This window comes from Tachysurus vachellii, chromosome 9, assembly GCF_030014155.1.
Source record: "Tachysurus vachellii isolate PV-2020 chromosome 9, HZAU_Pvac_v1, whole genome shotgun sequence".
Lineage (NCBI taxonomy): Eukaryota > Metazoa > Chordata > Actinopteri > Siluriformes > Bagridae > Tachysurus > Tachysurus vachellii.
In genome coordinates, this window is record NC_083468.1 from 20,151,065 (window position 1) to 20,170,083 (window position 19,019).

Sequence of the window (19,019 nt, forward strand, 5' to 3'; positions counted from 1 at the left end):
CTGCCTAAATTCAAGGATCCCTACACCAGTAATAGCCACATTTACCAAGTTTATTGCAGTAAACCTACAGGCATCTGACAGGAGAGATTCAGAATATTCCAAAGAGGGCCATCACTGCTATCCCGTTGCTCAAGCTCAGCTTTTGTTGTATCCGAGTTACTGTTATATATTGCATAAATGTTACTCTTTGGGTTAAATTAGATCGACTATTACAGATCTCGCAGAGCTTTTAAAGGTCCCAATGAGATCACCCCCCCACTCTAACACCAATGATTTTTTCTTCTTTAAATCATAAAAACACCCAAAACAACTAAATACGCATATGACAATTATAGCACTTAATATGACAATTATAGTACCCAAATTTGTATTATTTTTAGGACGGGTTTGCAACAACTATTGCCAAAGACTGCAGTTGCTTCTGTGCAAATGATTTTTTTAAAACATCATGCAACTAAATTTGACTAAAATGGGTCCTGAGTAAACACTGCAGATGCTCTAAAAGATACAGACCAGCAAATTTAATATAGCATTCTAAAAATCAGCAAAATCGCAAAGCAGACAAAAACAAATAGATAGAACAAAAGGACAGAAGGAACAGCTCCAAAACATTTTCTTTATAAAACTATAGCAAGGGATGTGCAACTACTGAATTAGATTCTGTCTGGAGACAACGCATCACCAACTTAAATTAGTGACCCATATACAGTATACTGTTACAAAACCAACAAGCTTGTATCCCTATAGCCACACCACATTGTGATAGACATACCACATGTAAGTAGACTTTAATTAAATCTTGCATCTGAATAAAACACTTGCATGCTCTTATAAAGTAAATTATTATTATTATTACTTTGCCATTACTAACAATGTTATAACACAGTCATGCCATTGAGAACGGCTTAAGAATTGTCATCACATTGCACTGCATTGTGCCATTTGTAGACTTTGTTAACCATGTCTCCTTTGCACAGATAATGCAAATATTGTCTTTTGACTTGGTTAAGACCAATTAAAAAATCAGGTTACCAAGCTCATCTGTAAAGTTCTGGTGTGGCTGCAGGATTTCACATTTGGTCAGGATGCAAAAGTGCACTATATTTGAGAAAATCGGTTTAATTAACATTATTGATGACTATACGATAAAAAAACAATGTGTAATAATGATCCTGAAGATATAGAGATCTGCTCACTTTGTATGTTTCTTTTTTTGTGTGTGGTTCAATTTCATATTCTTAATCACTAGGAAAGACACTCAAGGCTTATGTACAATGTACAATTCACAGCTTGCTAGCTGCAGTGGGCATCCCAGCTCTGAGTCATGCAGCTGGCTCAGTTCATGAATCATTTCACTCCCAGACAGCTTGGTTCCATTTTTTCCCCCAAAGCTATACAACGTTTACAATATGATACAGAGACTGCTTGTCTTTGATTGAAATTGTTTAATGAAAACATCCAGCTCCTAATGAACCAAATAACCTAACTTTGCATTTTATAAAATCTGTTTAAATGTTTAAAATCAGCAACCCACTACATACACTGTCAATTACAGTAAGTGTCCCTGCACTAACATTAGATAACATTACAGTTTTCAATGAATGGAAACATTTTGCCATATGATTACACAAACTCTTTAAGCATGTGTATGCAAGAGCAAGGCACAATGGCAAGTTGTGATGTCTACTTTGTTATCTTCCACTTCAGCTAGCTTAATTTCCATAGCAAAACGCATAGCATTCTAAATTTTTCAAGTCAAGAAGCTTTTATTGTCATTTCAACCATATATAACTGTTGCAGTACACAGTGAAATGAGACAATGTTTCTCCAGGTCCATGGTGCTACATAAAACAGAGACAGAGCTAAGGATTTAGTAAGTTAGTCCTAGCCACATAAAGTGCATCAGTGCAACCTGGTGCAAACAGTGCAAGACAAAAGACAGTGCAAAAAAAAATTACACAAAAGACAATACACAAAAGCAGCGCCGACCAGTGTAAATACTGTATGTTCAATATTGCATGTGCAGAAATACTGAAATGAACACATTAGTATTACAGCAGAAGTTGCATGAGGTATTGTAAAGAATTGTGCAAAACTGCAATTGACTGAAATGTGAAAGAAAGAATGTGCAAAGAACAAAAACAGTGTACAAAACAGCATGTAAACAGGTTTATGATGGTTCTGTATACATGGATGTATATTGGAAGAGTGTGTATTTGGTGTAGGTCATTGCAGGCCATACAATTGATTGTGTGTGTGTGTGTGTGTGTGTGTGTGTGTTGTGCTTGGTACAGTTCAGTTATTGAGGAGTCTGATGGCTTGTAGAAAAAAACTGTTACACATCTGTTCGCAAGGGCCCGAATGCTTCGGTACCTTTTTCCAGACGGCAGGAGGGTGAAGAGTTTGTGTGAGGGCTGTGTGGGGACATCCACAATGGTGTTGGCTTTGCAAATGCAGCGTGTGGTGTAAATGTCCAAGATAGATGGAAGAGAGACTCCAATGATCTTCTCAGCTGCCCTCACTATCCGCTGCAGGGTCTTGCGATGGTGCAGCTTATGGTGTCAGATTTTAATGAAATCAAGATCGCAAATGTAGAACACAGCCAGGGCTAATCAGAAGAATCACCGTGCAGATGCAACCCTCTGAGATGATACCATGGTGTTTGAAGTGATGCTGAGCTAGAAACAGGTGAAAGCAGATTTATTAAATGCTTGGCTCAAGGAAACAGCAATCAGACTCAGGAATTCATAGCCCTAAAAACTGAAACGCACTTCACCATTTTGCTTTGAGGTCCAACTGTGACAAATGCAGCATTTCTATGGTTGAGCTCCTATTCAGCAGTCAACAGCGCAGGTATTAAAAATCAACACTCAGCTTCAAATCATCTTGAATATCAAGCAACATTTTAATGCTTAAATGGAATGGTGGAGAAATGCACAGCTATCTAAGGGGAAGTTTAAGTAGATAAAACTTGTGGACCCTTCCTGTTGTTAAAGCCTAACAGAAACCTAGTGATTTTGGGACTCCAGTGCAATGAAAATGCACACAGCCATGTGCTTTTCCCACTACCTGTAAGGCTCCAATATAGTCAGGATGTGGAGAAAATCCAATACAAAACAACTAAATTTGCCATGACAAAGAAATCAGAATCTTCCCAGACTTTACAACTGCTGTGCAAAATGGAAAGTAATGAAAATTGAAGACATCTACCTGGCAACTTGTGTTCATTCAACAAGCAACAGTGCAGTGGATATTTAACACTCCTGAGATCTCACCATTCACACTAACAAATAGCCAAGACACTTAACAAAGGTTTCCATGGAAGAATTTTGATTAAGTTACCCCACAGAAAATAAAAAAGGAAACAAAAAAGATAAAATGGCTCATACATGTGAATGATGACTATTGTTATGTTGTTTTATCCCCAGTGCAGCAGTCATTCTAATCCAGAGTGACACAACTCTCTGAGGAAATAATATTAAAGCACATTTACAGTATCAAAAGCAGCCAAACTTTGTTGACAGTGTAAACAGATGTGCCCTCTGCCCTGCTGATCCTTCAATGTAATTAATGTTATAAAAAAAAACACAAGTAATTCCTAATCATGACCGTAGCTTATCTTTTATCTCTTTCATTGCCTTTTCTGGCTCTGCAAATATTACCTACTGTGTACTTATGTCAACAGAGGAAGAACAGGAGAGAGATATAGGGTTGAGTACAAATGTCTAACAAGCTTGCTAATGTTGCAAAGCAGTGCTAAGTAAATTCCCAACTCACCAGAATAAAATACATGTAGCACATTTTCATAGTTTAGCATGTATGCCAATTTAACTCCAGAATCAGTGATAAACTACAGTTTTAAGACTCCGGCACATCCTATAACAGGGCCACCAAGGACTACAATTCACAGCCATTATGGAACTACTGATTGCACATACCTGGACTCACACCTGGACTCAAAGTCATACAAGCAGCCTCACTACACCTTCACATTGTGAAGTACACACTCAATGTTATTTCAGTTAATACCAAGCCTTTGTTTATTGATTGGCGTTCTGGTTTTATCGACATACTTTTGCCTGCCCTCATCCATGTTGGTGATTGAACGCCCGATCCTTGCCTGCACCTTGACCTTGATTACAGTGCACATAATTATCTTGATTGCTACATTCAATAAAACTGTGAATACCGGCATTTGTATCCATATCTACAAACCTTTTAGAATGCTATTTGTCCTAATCTTTAAAGTGTTTTGGCAAATATCTAAGACATCAGCAGAGATTTTCTCCATGCAAGAAAACCGCCATTTGTTTCTTCAGGCATTTATTTATTATTCATTTATTTGTTCACAGTAAACAGTAAAAATAAATAATAATAATAATAATAATAATAATAATAATAATAATAATAATAATAATAATAATAAGTATTATTATTATTATTATTATTATTATTATTATTATTATTATTATTATTATTAAAAGTTATATAGATATGGTATCATTAATATTTTTTTTTTACATTTTTTTAAAATTGAAGTAGTACCAGAACTTGACTGCCAGCTTGTCTTTAAATTGGTAGTTTTTCTTCCTCAGAGGCCAGTGGTTTGTTGTCCATCATTGCCCAGTTTCTGATCCTGCCAGATGGACTGACAGTGATTTCTCACATTTAGCTTCTGATTGATTGAAGCGTTCCAAATTTCTCAGCCATCTCTCACAGTTTTCCACAAAGTAACAAAGTAACACTGACATTCCCGGATATGGAAACGGTGTCTTCAATTTATTCGTATTTCATACACATCCCTGCATGCACGCATGCAAGCACAAGCACAACATAAGGATGAAAAATTTTGAGCATAACAGCCATTTAGAGAAAATAAAAAGGAAAGGTTATGATGCACAATGGCCCCCTCAGGTCACCATCATCCATCCTGAAAGCTCCACTCAGATTCTCTCTGTCCCCACCATATAAAAAATGAAGCCTAAAATTGGTGTAGTTGCCTTAGGAACTGGATCAGAAAGTAAGTGGTCTTATGTTAGTTTGAAAGGAGATATAGGTTGAATGACAAGATCAGAATAAAAATGGCAAAATATAGCTGACAACTATTTGGGCGTGTGTTATTATAATGCAACATACTGTAGGGTTGCATACATTGTAGGTTTATTGCAAGTACCATTGAACATATAACTGGTTGCTGTTACGTGTGTGACAACCTAAGTTGACTTAGTACACTTGGTACACTTCAGAAACTATTACAATATCACAAAATTCCAATAATTAATAAATTAATAAATTTATTACATCATGTGTTGTACACTGTATGTTATTTCAGTATTTCATCAATATTGTTTTGTGTTTTATTTTGTAGAACATTATAATATAGTGAATTTAGCATTGATATTTAGGTACCTTTTGCAACTTCTACAGTGTCTAGCACATCACTGATTTGATGGTGTGAATGTAATTGCCTCTGATCTGGATATATGCAGCTTCCTAGTCACTCATCCCAGTGTTCTTCTGTAATTCAATCATTTGATGTATCAGTATCTATAAGTATCAGTTTCAGAAAAGTAATCATCCATTGGTTCACCTCTTTCTGTGTTATAATAATAATAATAATAATAATAATAATAATAATAATAATAATAATAATAATAATAATAATAATAATAATAATATAAATTGATAAATATATAAATTGCCAACAACAACAACATTTATTATTATTATTATTAGTAGTAGTAGTAGTAGTAGTAGTAGTAGTAGTAGTAGTAGTAGTAGTAGTAGTAGTAGTACTATTATTAGTATTATTTAATTAAAGAACAAAATGTAATTATGTTTTAATTAATAAATTTTATATATCAATTCACTTCAGAAAGAAATCTTCAATTTACACTTGGCACATTTATTAAGTTAAAAGCCACATTACTGTGTTAGGCTAATAATTAATCAAGGTAAACTGCTCACTCAGTTGCTTTTGCTGTAGGAATTTTTGCATAATTGATATGGGTATAAAAGCACTGGTCAAGAAAGAGGTTTGTAGACTATAAAACATTTAGCTTTTAACTCATGTAGGGACACAAAGTGTTACATCTTCTGTGCCTTTAATGTAGTTTCTTGACATTCAGCCACGGCTCAACCTGTAGTGTTCACTGTCTCTGTAATACCTAAGTGGGGTACATTAGGGTGGAACAAATGGAAAATCTTATGTTAAGTGAAAATGCACAAAAAAGTTAAACTCAATGACTCTTTTTTCTGTTACTTATGTTTAATACGCCAAATCAATCTTTTAGAGGAGAGAGAATCGAAATGCACTTTGAATTTTGCACATATTTACAGACAAGAATCACAAAGGTCTGTTCATTTTATCTGCCAAATTAAACAGTGGACAGACACATTATTCTTTATTCCCTGCTAAAGACATAGCTTTGGGTGTTTTTTTACACTGTGCATGCTTGCTGCAGTTCAAAACTGAGTGTGATTGTTCTCGCCGCCCCTGGTGCATTGCTGTGGCTTCAGACTGACTTCATTCTGTCCCCAGTTCGAGCCTCGGTGCATTTGGCATCATGTTACATCACAAAATGTGCATGAAGAACACAATGTGATTAAATACTAAAATTAAATGAAATATTAAATAAAATAAAATAATAATCCACCTCACCTCTTCTACGTCCTCCTGCCTCTCCTGCTATATGGGTGCTGTGGAAATTAACTATGTTGTCATCGGATAAATCAGATATACAAGTTACTTTACTTCCTGAACTAGTACAAGTTGCGTTCACATTCACATCACAGCTATCTTATATAAGGCTTCGGTACCATCGTCTAGGCTTCTGTACCATTGTGTGCCTCCACGATCTGCATGGCAGCTTTCATATGACTGTTTAGAACTAAATTGCCAGCATGCAAAGCCCCTTAGTCAACTTGCCTCTGCACCAATATGAATGTGGCTTTTATAGAAGGGACTAGCAGATAAAAATATATTAGTATAAGGTTTCATTTTGGGCATCTGCATTAGCTTATTTGTTGTTTCTAAATATATTTATAAAAAGATTATTTTAGACTTTGGAACCAAGTACAGTGGCACAACCAACTGTCATAAGCAAAATATATTGAATTACATTGAATCATGTAGACTAAGTGTCATGTAATGTGATTAAATATGATCTACAGTAAGCCTGAGATGTGGAATACAGTAAGAGTGTAATGAACATTAACATGGCATTTTTCTTTTTTTTAATCTGCAATCCTTTTCCAAAAAATCTTTATAAATAAATCAGTTAGATCTGTTTTTTTTGTATGTTGCTGGTTGTTAATTTTAAGGACATTTAAAGAGCGATTAATAAACCGATAAACAAGTGGAACTTCTGTCTCATGGGAGCAGGAACATGCAATCACTGAACCTGAACCAAACAAATGAATTGAAACATTTATCTGCATGTGCAGCAATTATTCTAATTGATTAAATAAATTTGATGGAACAAAAACAAGCCCACAAGAATGTACAGGAAACACATAGCATGTAAGAAAAAATAAAAAAAAAAACAGCTTTATTTATCCTTGTAACAAACCAGTTCTCATAGTTCAAGGGCTTGTCCGAGCATTAAGATATTTATGTTTGTAATACTGTTCTGAGATGTTCTGTCTTTGAATCTGACTGTCTTATTAAATTACAATATTGTATAACGATTCACACAATCCACACAATCCTCATTTACATGCTTTTAAGGCGCCTTTGACTGTTGAAGTCTTCCTGTAGATGCAGCATCAAGCAACAACCACTGGGTGGTGGTGAAGATTCCTGCTGCACTGGAGAAGATCCGTCCAGGGGGACAACGTCACTCACCGGCCAAGCTTTGTCCTTGGGAGTAAACAGGTGATGTGCTGCCAGAGGAAAAGGCAGGCCAGGGAAAACTCCTGAGCACTGTGCTCATTCAAGGAAATTGATAGCCCATGCGTCGGATGCTTTATTATAACTTGTCTCCACTTTATTACTTCCCTTCGTCTCATTCTGGACAACACACATATATTTTCTGCCTCTAAGTGTCTCTAATTTTCCGCTCCATCTTCAATTTTTTATGAGTAAAGTATTCTAGCAAAAAAAAAAATAATAATAAAAATGAGGCTGTTGTCAGGCTCATAAAAGAGGAATATTTGATGACAAGAGTATGATTAAGGTCTAACTGACCTTGTTGATGTGCATTACAGAAAGCTTGAGTACCACTTACTTAAAGGGCACTGAAAGTGAACTTTATCAAGGCATGTAAATAATTTTTAAATGGCACACGCATCAATATTACAATGTTTACACCAGGGACCACTTATTGAGTTGCTATGAGACAACATACATATAAAAATATACCGGTTTATGGTATGTAGCCTAAGTTAAAAGGCTATGGCTACATGAAACTTCTTCAATAAGCCTTAATTTATATAAATGTCAAAAGAGTATAATAAATATACAGAAGAAGGGCTTTCTTTTGGCTACAATGTCCAGTTTTACATGGTCGGCTTTTTATTGCTGCCACAAATCTTTGCTCTATAATGTGGATTATATTAAGTGTATAGTTATAGGAGTGCGCTCTCCATAGTCTGACCTTTGCAGATAACAAGGAAGATCAGAAAAGGAGAAAAATTGCTACAGATCGCTGCAATTGAAGATGGCTGAGATAAGGTGTTGATGAAGGGGTTTAGATCCTGTGTAGTGTGGAGGGCTTTCAACTCAGCCTATGGTGGGCATGCTATGTTGACAGCTTGCACAGAAATAATGTAAAATGCTTTGCAAAACATTTGAAGCTGTCAGTCTCCAACGGTAAATTGCAGCCCAAATCAAAAGTAAACACTCAGCCTTGGATAAGGTAATGACCACAGCTATTTACAGTAAAACTGTCCAGCTAGCAGAATAACCTTTGGTAATTGTAATGTCCACTGCCCAAAATGTCTCTTCAGACTCAATTAAAAGTTAACTTTCAGACTCAACTGCAAGAACTAAAAACAAGCTCATTGGAAATGTATTTGATCCGAGTGGTTAGATTTAACATATGGCTTTGCCGAGAGCTCTAGAAAATGTCCTGATTGCCTAAGCTATTGTTATAGGATAAATATAAATCAAGGATAAATCAATACTGATAACTAACAACTGATAACACTCTTATTATCTCTGATAAATTAGTCCACCCGGCATCAATTAAACCTTTATTCCGAAGAGATGTCTCTGGGCCTGTAGCTTTGATATTATCTTTACTGAGTATAAGTCAATCATACGTACAAACACAGACATACACAAGCACACATACACATTACGAACAGGCACCTTACTGTCATTTTTCCTCAGCAATTCAAATGGTTCCCCAGTGGGATAGCAGCCTCTATCTGTGTGCAATCAACACTAATCATTGTTTTCTTCCTACTTGTGCTGCTTATGGTGCTATTGCGGTAAATGCTTTCAGTCATCAAAGGGGTTTACATTACAGCTATGCTGGATGTTTCTTTTTTTTTTATCATTACCTGTCCTTGTTTAAGCATCATTTCTCACTAAAAGAGACAGCTGAAAGATGAAATCTGGGCCAACCCAGGGTTTTTACATAAATGTCATACCTCACCATTTCTCTTCTTCGTGCTATAAACAATAAATGGGAAAAAAAAGCCTCATTAGGACAATCTGTCCTGACTGAATACATACATACATGCATAATACACCACTCAGGAAATTGCTATAATTGTGTAAATACCTTTGTACAGAATTTCAATGAAAGTTAACTCTCACAAAACACTTTAAGGTAACCAGTGTAGAAATACACTGATTATGTACAGTAAATTCTCATTTGCTGCACATCTAACCAGTCTGAATATATAAATAAATAAGAGAATTTAATCTCTCAGCCTTTTAGCCCAGTGTTGTTTATTCATTACAGTTATTATTCAATACTTCCTCTAAGGTCTGATTAATGAATGCAGTTTTCTTAAAAATAATGAAGATGAACTGAGAAGAGTGCACAGGCTTTGTGCATCCCTTCACTCGTTTGATGTTAGTCTTGGACAGATCCCATTACTAATTGTTGCAATTAAGGTTTTTTTTCTTCTGAATGCACCTATGAGTCAAATCCAGGTAATTTCATACTCCATTTCAGCTTCAATCTTTAAATTGACCAGTAACATTCATTTTGAATAAGTGTTCGCAATTGATGCTTGAAAATGAATTAATTGCAATCTTGCATTACCTAGTGCTGCTCTCAATGCCTAATGAGTGTTTACAGAGAGAAGGAGAACTGTGAGACATTTACATTCTTTTGCAAAACACTATTCAGTTCAGTTCAATTGAATTTAATTTGTTTTGCACGTTTAACAATGGACATTGTAACAAAGCAGCTTTAGAGAAATCTAAATATAGACTTAGACTAATCCCTAATGAGCAAGTTAAAGGTAATTGTGGCAAGGAAAAACTCTTTCAGATGACATGAGGATGAAACTTGAAAGGAATAAGACTCTCAACCTCATCTGGGCAACATGGAATAGAGCAATTATAAATCATTTCTCTTCTACTGAATACTATAAGACTATCATCAATTTTACTGTAGATTCAAGCCGTGCTAAGTGCATTGGAAAAATCTATTAGCATCATTTCTTTAGATATTTAACTTTGTCTATAGTATCAAAAGTAATGTTACTGACTAAACTGTTGAAATACATCCACATCCATATTTAGGATGCCATAATAATATAATAGATTTTTTTTTAAATAACTATGATGCCTCCTATTTCGTAGAGGTTCTGGTATATAACTGTATTGGGTGGTTGGTATAGCCTGATTGTCAATAAATACAGAATATCCAGACCTGTTCTGAGACTATTAGCTATGCAGCAATTTCGGGATGCATATTGACCAGCCATGCCATCAAACATCCAGCAGGTCAGTGACCATGAGCTGCGTGAGCTATGTCGATATACAGCGCTGGGATAAGGCCGAAACATTTTACTGAATTGGACATCCCCTGTACTATTTTAAAAAAGTTTACAATGTTACTCTTACTACCCTCTGACTCACAATGGTGTGCTACTGTACCTATAACTATCCTTATAAAGCTGTGCTTGCCTAAAGCAATAAGATGGTATGTTATTTCCAGCACCTTGGCTACCAGTATATGCCTAACTAATGCTGCTAGTGCCACTAAATCCTAGCTAATTTCACATAATTTAAGACAGAGTATCATATAACCAGAGCCTTTGCAACAGGCTTCTCAGCAGGTGCTTCACTGAGAAGATCAAGCCTGTCTGACATGTGAAGCAAGGACGAGTGGTGCTCCTGAGGGTGAGCCTTAGTGTTAGCTTTGGCTTTGTGATTATGCTGCTGAGACATTATCCCTTCACCCCACTGGGAGGGCTCTAATACCTACTTGCTGCAAAATAACTAGACCTGTTCACTATTTCTGCCGAACTCACCCAGACTTTCTCCTACTCAAACTTTGTAGCTCCTGCTATTACTAGTGCTCTCTAGCATCTGAATGCATAACTCCAATGCAGTAATCATCTCCATCAGATAACTAATGCATTTGCATGTCTCATAAATAAAGCTACTACTACCAATAAAGGAAGAATGACAAAGCATCTAACACTGATGTTAAGCGTACTTTAGTCTAAGCTCTCTAGAGATGACCACTGCTTGCTGTCTTTAAACAAAATAACAAAAAGTGTTCTTTGAGAAAACAAAAATAAAAAATTGGCAGAAGGAAAATGTTACAAATACAGCAATGACAATTATGGCGCACAATTATTCATGATTAAAAAAATGCTTTTATTAGAGTTATGACTGAAACAGGATACACTTGAACCCACCAGCTGAGTGATTGACAGTTAGGAGCCTTGCATAAAGGTGGCAATCCTGGGATTTATATTCTCTGTCTTAAGGCACTCCACATATCCTCTGATGCACATCCTCCTAGAGCTCCACCGTGGCTATGCTATCTCTGAGGTCACACTCCATGCTAGCTGGTTATCAAGGCTGTCCAGAGCCAAAAATGCAGCAAATGTGCAGCTACTTGTGTTGGACTAGATAATTGCATCTGCTAAATGTTGAGAATGCTGAGATGTTAATTTAAATGCCTGCTAACTACTACTTTCCCAGTGTTATGAGGTTCATAAAGATATTTTTGCCTTGCACAGCTTTTTCTTTGAGACTATTTCTTAAAATAGAATTTTAATAGAATGTCAACTGTACAGTATGAATTTGTTTTGACTCTCAGCCAGAAGATTATATATCTAAACTACATTATTGACAGTAAAATGAACCATTTTATAGCACAGTAGTGTGAAATTCTAAAATTTAATCAAATATAATATATTATATTATATTAATGCACTCATCCTAATGCATTAAGGCAGACTGATCATTTGTTATAAATTTAAAATTGTCATTAGATAACTTGAAAAATTTACAAGCTGAGATGGAAAAAGCATGTCACATCACACCACCCACTTCTGGATTCCTTTTCTTTATTCCTTATTTTGCATTTTTTTGTTTTTTGTTTATATATATATATATATATATATATATATATATATATATATATATATATATATATATATATATATATATATATATATATATAGACCTCTGTCTTGTCATACACGATGATGTCATATCGTTTTATATGACATGTACAACTAATCTTCAAAAACGAAATCATTCAAAAAAGTCAATTTAAAGTTAAATTGTATGAGCAGGAACAGTATTTCTAGTCATAAAGGGTACGCAAGAGCATCTATTCAGGATGAAAAACAAACTGGTGTAGGAATTGAAGCAAGCACACTTTTGTAATTCTGACATGAACAGGAAATTCTATCACCCGATACAGCTGTCACTTGTGATTATGTTATAAAGACTCACATCAGGACCTCAGGCCGGAAAATGTACAAAACTGTTATTGCAAATTTTGGAAAAAAGGAAGACAAGATATATTGACTAACACAGCTCTGAAATCTAAATTACATCTTATATCATCCACATTCTGAAAAGTCTGGTGTTGTCAGTATATTCTCCCAAGCACTCAAACTTATAATCCCATTTTAGCTGAACAGCAAGAACACAAGAATCAAAATTGCATAGTCTCATTTTACAAATAAGATTTTTAATAACCTTTTATTATTTAAATATATTTTACAGCCAGTACTTCAATCAGTTTCACACAATACTTTGCACTCCAAATATACAACCTTTCAAGGATTAAAATATTCAGTGTATTGTAACTGTTTCCAAAATCAACTAAAATTCAAACTGATAGCTTAAATACAACACAAAAATACAACAAAGAAACAATTAATCCAAGTACAACCGTGTACTTGAGTACAAAAAAATGAGAAATATTACTTTCATTAAGGATTAATTACTGGACATATAACTGATATAACGTTATAATGGCCATTAGGTGCAGCTGTAGCTGAGCTGATTTTATGCAGGTGTAAAAGGATATGTAATATCTGCTGTATCTGCTGGTCTAAGGCACCAATTCCCATGCCCCTCTCACCTGCCCACCCCACCCAATATATCTTGGCCAATTTCACCAGTTTGGTCTCCCCTCAAACAACACCCGGGTAAAGGCATTTTTCCTCCTAGGCACATACTGTAAATCCAAAGACAGTTCCTTAAAACTGCTCCTCATGCTGTATCATAGGGTAGCATAACATACCAAGAGGAAAGCTTTTTTCTGCATACAGGAGCTAATAAATTAACTAGTGCTAAACCAATTTGACAGGGGAGAGAAAATATGCCACCCCTCTAACCCAGGGAAGACAAACAGTTCTTGGTCTTGTGGACATTAGGATTCAGTCCTGCAATCTCTGGACAATAAGGCAAACATTTTTATGTTGCACCCTTCTTGCAACAGAAAAAGAGCACCACTTATTGGAAGAAACATAATGAAGGCTGTCATGGATTATTTAAAAAAACAACAGCTAGTCTGACAGTCTGCCTCTTCAATTGAAATGTGGCAAATTCTCCAAGATGCCTTAAAAAAACTACTATTCAGTGTTGGCATTTTTGGCATAAAACAGTATAAAATTTATCTAAAACTACTGATGCAAGGCTTTAAGTTTCTAATATCACTGTTGCTTTGTTTACTTAAAACCTTCCTAAAAACCTTTGCACACTATTGTATGGTTATATCTTGACAGGCTTATACTTTAAAACTAACACAAAACTGGATTATTTATTATGAAGAAAAGCTAGATGTATTTAAAGATTTGCTTCATTAACTCTGCACCATTAATGTATACACATGTAGTAAAATATGTGCTAGCTGTATGCCTGAGCCCCATAGCGAGACTTTTGAAGGTACTATAGTGTTAAGTATTGTGAAGCGGTGTGAATGTGTGTGTGCTTTAAATCATAGAGAACCTGTCCTGCAGATGTGACACAGGGCCTTTCATTTATGGCTAAGTAAAAATAAGCCCACAGACGAATGGGGCCATGCTGAGCCCCTGACACCAAAATTTGAAAAGGGCAATTCAACTCCATTCAATGGGTCAACATACAGCTTTTACACCATGAGTGATGGTGCATCCAACTCTACTTGGTTTTTTCCCATTTACTCCAACATACATCATATCTCTATCTCTCTCTCTCTCTCTCTCTCTCTCTCTCTCACTCTCTCTCTCTCACTTTCTCTTACACAAACACACACACACACACACACACACACACACACACACACACACACAAACACACACACACACACATACACACACACACACACACACACTTAGGCATACATGCACACACAGACCTGGGGTTTGCAAAAGGATTCCTAAGAAATCAACTTCTCTGTTGACATAAGTACCGTTGAGCATGTCACATCACAGTAATTAAAAGAATATTTTTCCCACTCTCAGATTCTTTTTCTCTCCCTGTAGATTAAGAGCAGCCCCTATCAGACTGAACCCAGTATGTTTTGCTCTAACCCTGACAACCTTTTACGATGACTGTGTATTTCAGGTAAAGAGAAAAGAGTGAAATCTGCGAGCAAGTAGTACCACTCCAAAATACCTCCCTCCTCACAAATCCTACCCCCATCCCTATGCCCCAAGCAGATGCCTATCAGTCTACATCAGACGTGCTGCGCATTAAAACCTCCCCACAATTCATTTCACTTTTTATTACTGCTAGAAAAGAGCCACCGCCACCTGAATTTATAGTGTTTATTCAAATATGGGCAAATGCAGCCTGAATTACGACCGTCTATGAAAATATCATTTACTGCTAATCTCCTTTCCCTCTTCCATCATATATATTTGATGATTGGTTGTATGTGGCCTTTCATTCTGGATCCAGGTGCCAGGAGGTTAGGAATGCACCACACAGACCTGCTAGGATTGAAGGAGATGATGAACGCAAAGCAAACAATACACAACACCACATCCTCATGCAGTGTTCCGAGGGAGCCTCACATGTACATGGGCATGTCTTATGAATATTGTACACAGCTGTATTGTAATTGGCCTTGTGCAAAGATAAAATTTACTTTTTAAGAAAAAAAAAACACCAGCAATTAAAAATTAAGGCATAGATGAAGATATAACAAAGTAACATGTGCTTCCATGTGCTTATTTACCCCATCAATGGGTTGAGAGCATAGTCCTAGCATATATACTCAAAATATTTCTAATGCCTATATTTTTCAGCAATGAAATCATTAGTCTAATAGTCACATTGTTGCATTTAAATTTATATTTACATGAACAGCATACAAATGAATTTATTTGTGTGCAACTCAAAAGACAATAATGCAGGATATATGATTCGAGGACAGGTTTTTATACCTGCACTAATTCTAATGTGTTATAATTTCTATAGTAACAGAAGGGTAATTAATTTTGTATAAGATTAATAAATCACATCTGGACATGGTATTATTAAAACAAAAATATCCTTGGTGTGGTGAAATAAAAACATTATAGCTATACCAGCATTTCCCATTATGTGTTTTATTTCTCACAGAAAAATAGTTCAATCTACCGACCATACAGGAATGAAGGAGTAGTATTGAATGAAAGAGTGATGATAAGTACACTGTTAATTTCCTTATAGTTTTCTTCATGCAATGAATCCACAGCGAGACGATAATGTGGCACTTGGTGGAACTGTAAAAACCAGACCTCATGCTGTGACTCTTTTCCTCTACACTGAAAAAAAAGCAAATATCAAGACATTAACCTGAAAAAAAAACCTGCTTTGTAGGAATGGTAAGGTAATAAATAGGTAATGGATAATAGAGCAGATGAAAGCACATGGTACATGCACCAAAGGCATCATTAGGAAGAAAAATCTCTAATACACACATCTAAAAGCAGACAAAGTGCATGAAACTGCTCTTAAAGCTTCCAACCTGAAATGTAAAATCAAGATGCATCTTATATTGCAGTATTTTAATTCATATTAACTTTGTATCTAAACATAATGCTGTGTTCTTCTTCTTAATGAACATATTGTGGCCATGTTCTGAAATTAATTTTAGCTTTGATAAATGCCACTAAAAAAACATGTAAGTTCAGGGTTTATGGATCCTTAAAGGTTTTGTTGTGAGTTTATAGGCGGTAAAAATTCTCATCTAGTCTCTAACATCTGTTGACAAACTATAGCATGTGAGAATCTATAATATATGGATGTAACATAAATATATAGGGTCTAGTGTAAACCTTTATTAAAAATAAACCACTTTTTACAGCACAGTCTGAGAGACAGATTGTTAAATGTCAAGTCAATTATTTTGAGAAGCAAGCTTTGTTCATCACCATTATCAAGAGAACTGTTTATAATAAGGAGTAAAGTTAGATTTAGACTGGTCACGAATCATGAAGAAGAATTTCAGTCTGACATTTAATTCCAAGTTAGATGTATAACCTAATATTTATCATTGCAATCGATAATCTAACTTTCAGATTACTTCACATGGGACACTTGTGTTCGTCAGTGTGAAAATAAAACTTCTAGCTGTGATACATGATTCAGGTCCATTTGTTATTTTTAATACAACACATTTTTTAAATAATCTTACAATACATTTTAATAGTTTGGTGAAAATTAAGAATCCAAACCATCATATTAAATTACAATTTAAATTATCTTTAAATTGATTTGCACCTATTATTTCATGAAAATGAACTCTGAAAAACAAGCAACTGCTCTTGATATAAAGCCAAAATAACATTTGAATAATGTCATTTTTCTCTAGCAGGAGCTCTCAAACATTCTGCAACCAGGGACCCAATTAATGGTAAATTAATATTCCACAGATCACCACCAAACAGAATTCAAATAGCTGTTTATTACAGCTTTTTATTTCTGACTTTTTGTCCAAGGTCTATTAACCCCATTAAATTAGTACCTGCCAAAAAGGCTTAGAACTAAGCAAACCTAATAATAAACATAATGCCTTTTTGCCAATTATGGATTTTGATTTCCATTTCTGTTATAAAGTGCACTAGAGAAATAGCAGACCTCCTCTCTGTGCGTTTATGGACCCCACTTTGAGAACCTATAAACCCCTGTTATAAAGGGACAAGAAAGAGAAACCAAGAGAATGTCAAGAAAATTTGCTTTTTTTTTTGTCTCAGTGGCACTATACCCATGAACAAAGGACAAGTTTTATGGCACTTTACTTAAATTGACGTGAATCAATTTGTGCGTCAAAAATGCAACAAAGAGCAAAGTGCTGCATTAGTATGTAACTGTATGTGAGAGAGAGAGAGAGCGACAGATGTAAAAAGAGAGAATGACACGTACTCACCTTCATGACCTGTGTGGACGTAGAATAGCAAAGATGTCATTATCACCTCTAAATCTAGCTCAGTGTTTTTAGATTAACATTTAATATTTTATATAAGTTTTTTAATTATCTGTTTCTGTCTTTTCAGTAGCTGTAGTACATACAGTATGATGCACACTGGAGCTAAGCCACAAAAGCTCATCTAAACATAAACATCTGAGCAGCCCTTTATGTTAATATTATGTTTTGTATTCAAGTCCATATTGGAAAACACTGCAAAAATATTAATAGTGGATAGAATCTCCAGATTTTTGTTTTTAAGAATTTTATGATGTACGCTAAGTAAGAACTTAAAAAAAGGATTAGAAAGAAAAAGGTTTAAAAAAAACTGTGACTGCTGTACTACATACTTTGTTTTTGTCTGTTATTCAGGTTTTTTGGGTTTTTTTTTCTTTATCCATTTTTGTCATGTTGGAAAAAACAGCTTGAGTCAGTTGGGCAAAACCAGGAGGAAAAAAAAACAGATTAACCAGAACAGGATTCAGAAAAACATAATCCACTCTATCATTAGTAACAGAGTAAATTAAAGTTGTGTCCCAATTGTATCCAAGATTAGAATTAGTGTGTCCCAAATTGTAATATGTTGAAATGAGTATCTCCATATAGGTACAGTACCTAATATGGTCTACTACTTCCAGTGTATATTTGAAACGTGTACATCTTTGTACTGTACGTCCCTGAACACGTTTTCAGCTAATATTGCCCACAACTCTTTGCATGAAAGAGGAAGAGTTTTGTGATGGTTTGCTTTGTTGAATCTTTGATGCAGTTTAGAGAGGATTAAATGAAATGTGGAAAAATAAATGAAGGGAATGGAAAGTGAAATTATATAATATGAATTGTGTAATGAATAATTAATGAAAAGCTAAAATGCAACAAGGAGTTTTTTTTACGGTGACAGTGTGCATAACTACAGCATGAACATCCTCTTCTGTTACATGACATGCTTCTGTGTCCCAGTACTTGCATAGTATTTTGCTACACCCCCAGAAGTATGTCCTCGTTTCACAAAAGAGGACAGACTTTTAGTGCATAGAATAATCTAGGAAATGGGATTCCTTCATAATAACTAAACTGTAATGATTTTGTGTGAGTAAGTGGTTGAGAGAGATTGAGAGAGAGAGAGAGAGAGAGAGAGAGAGAGAGAGATATTGACCAGGCTATTCATGGGTATGTATTAATGAGTGTTTGATTGAGTTCAGG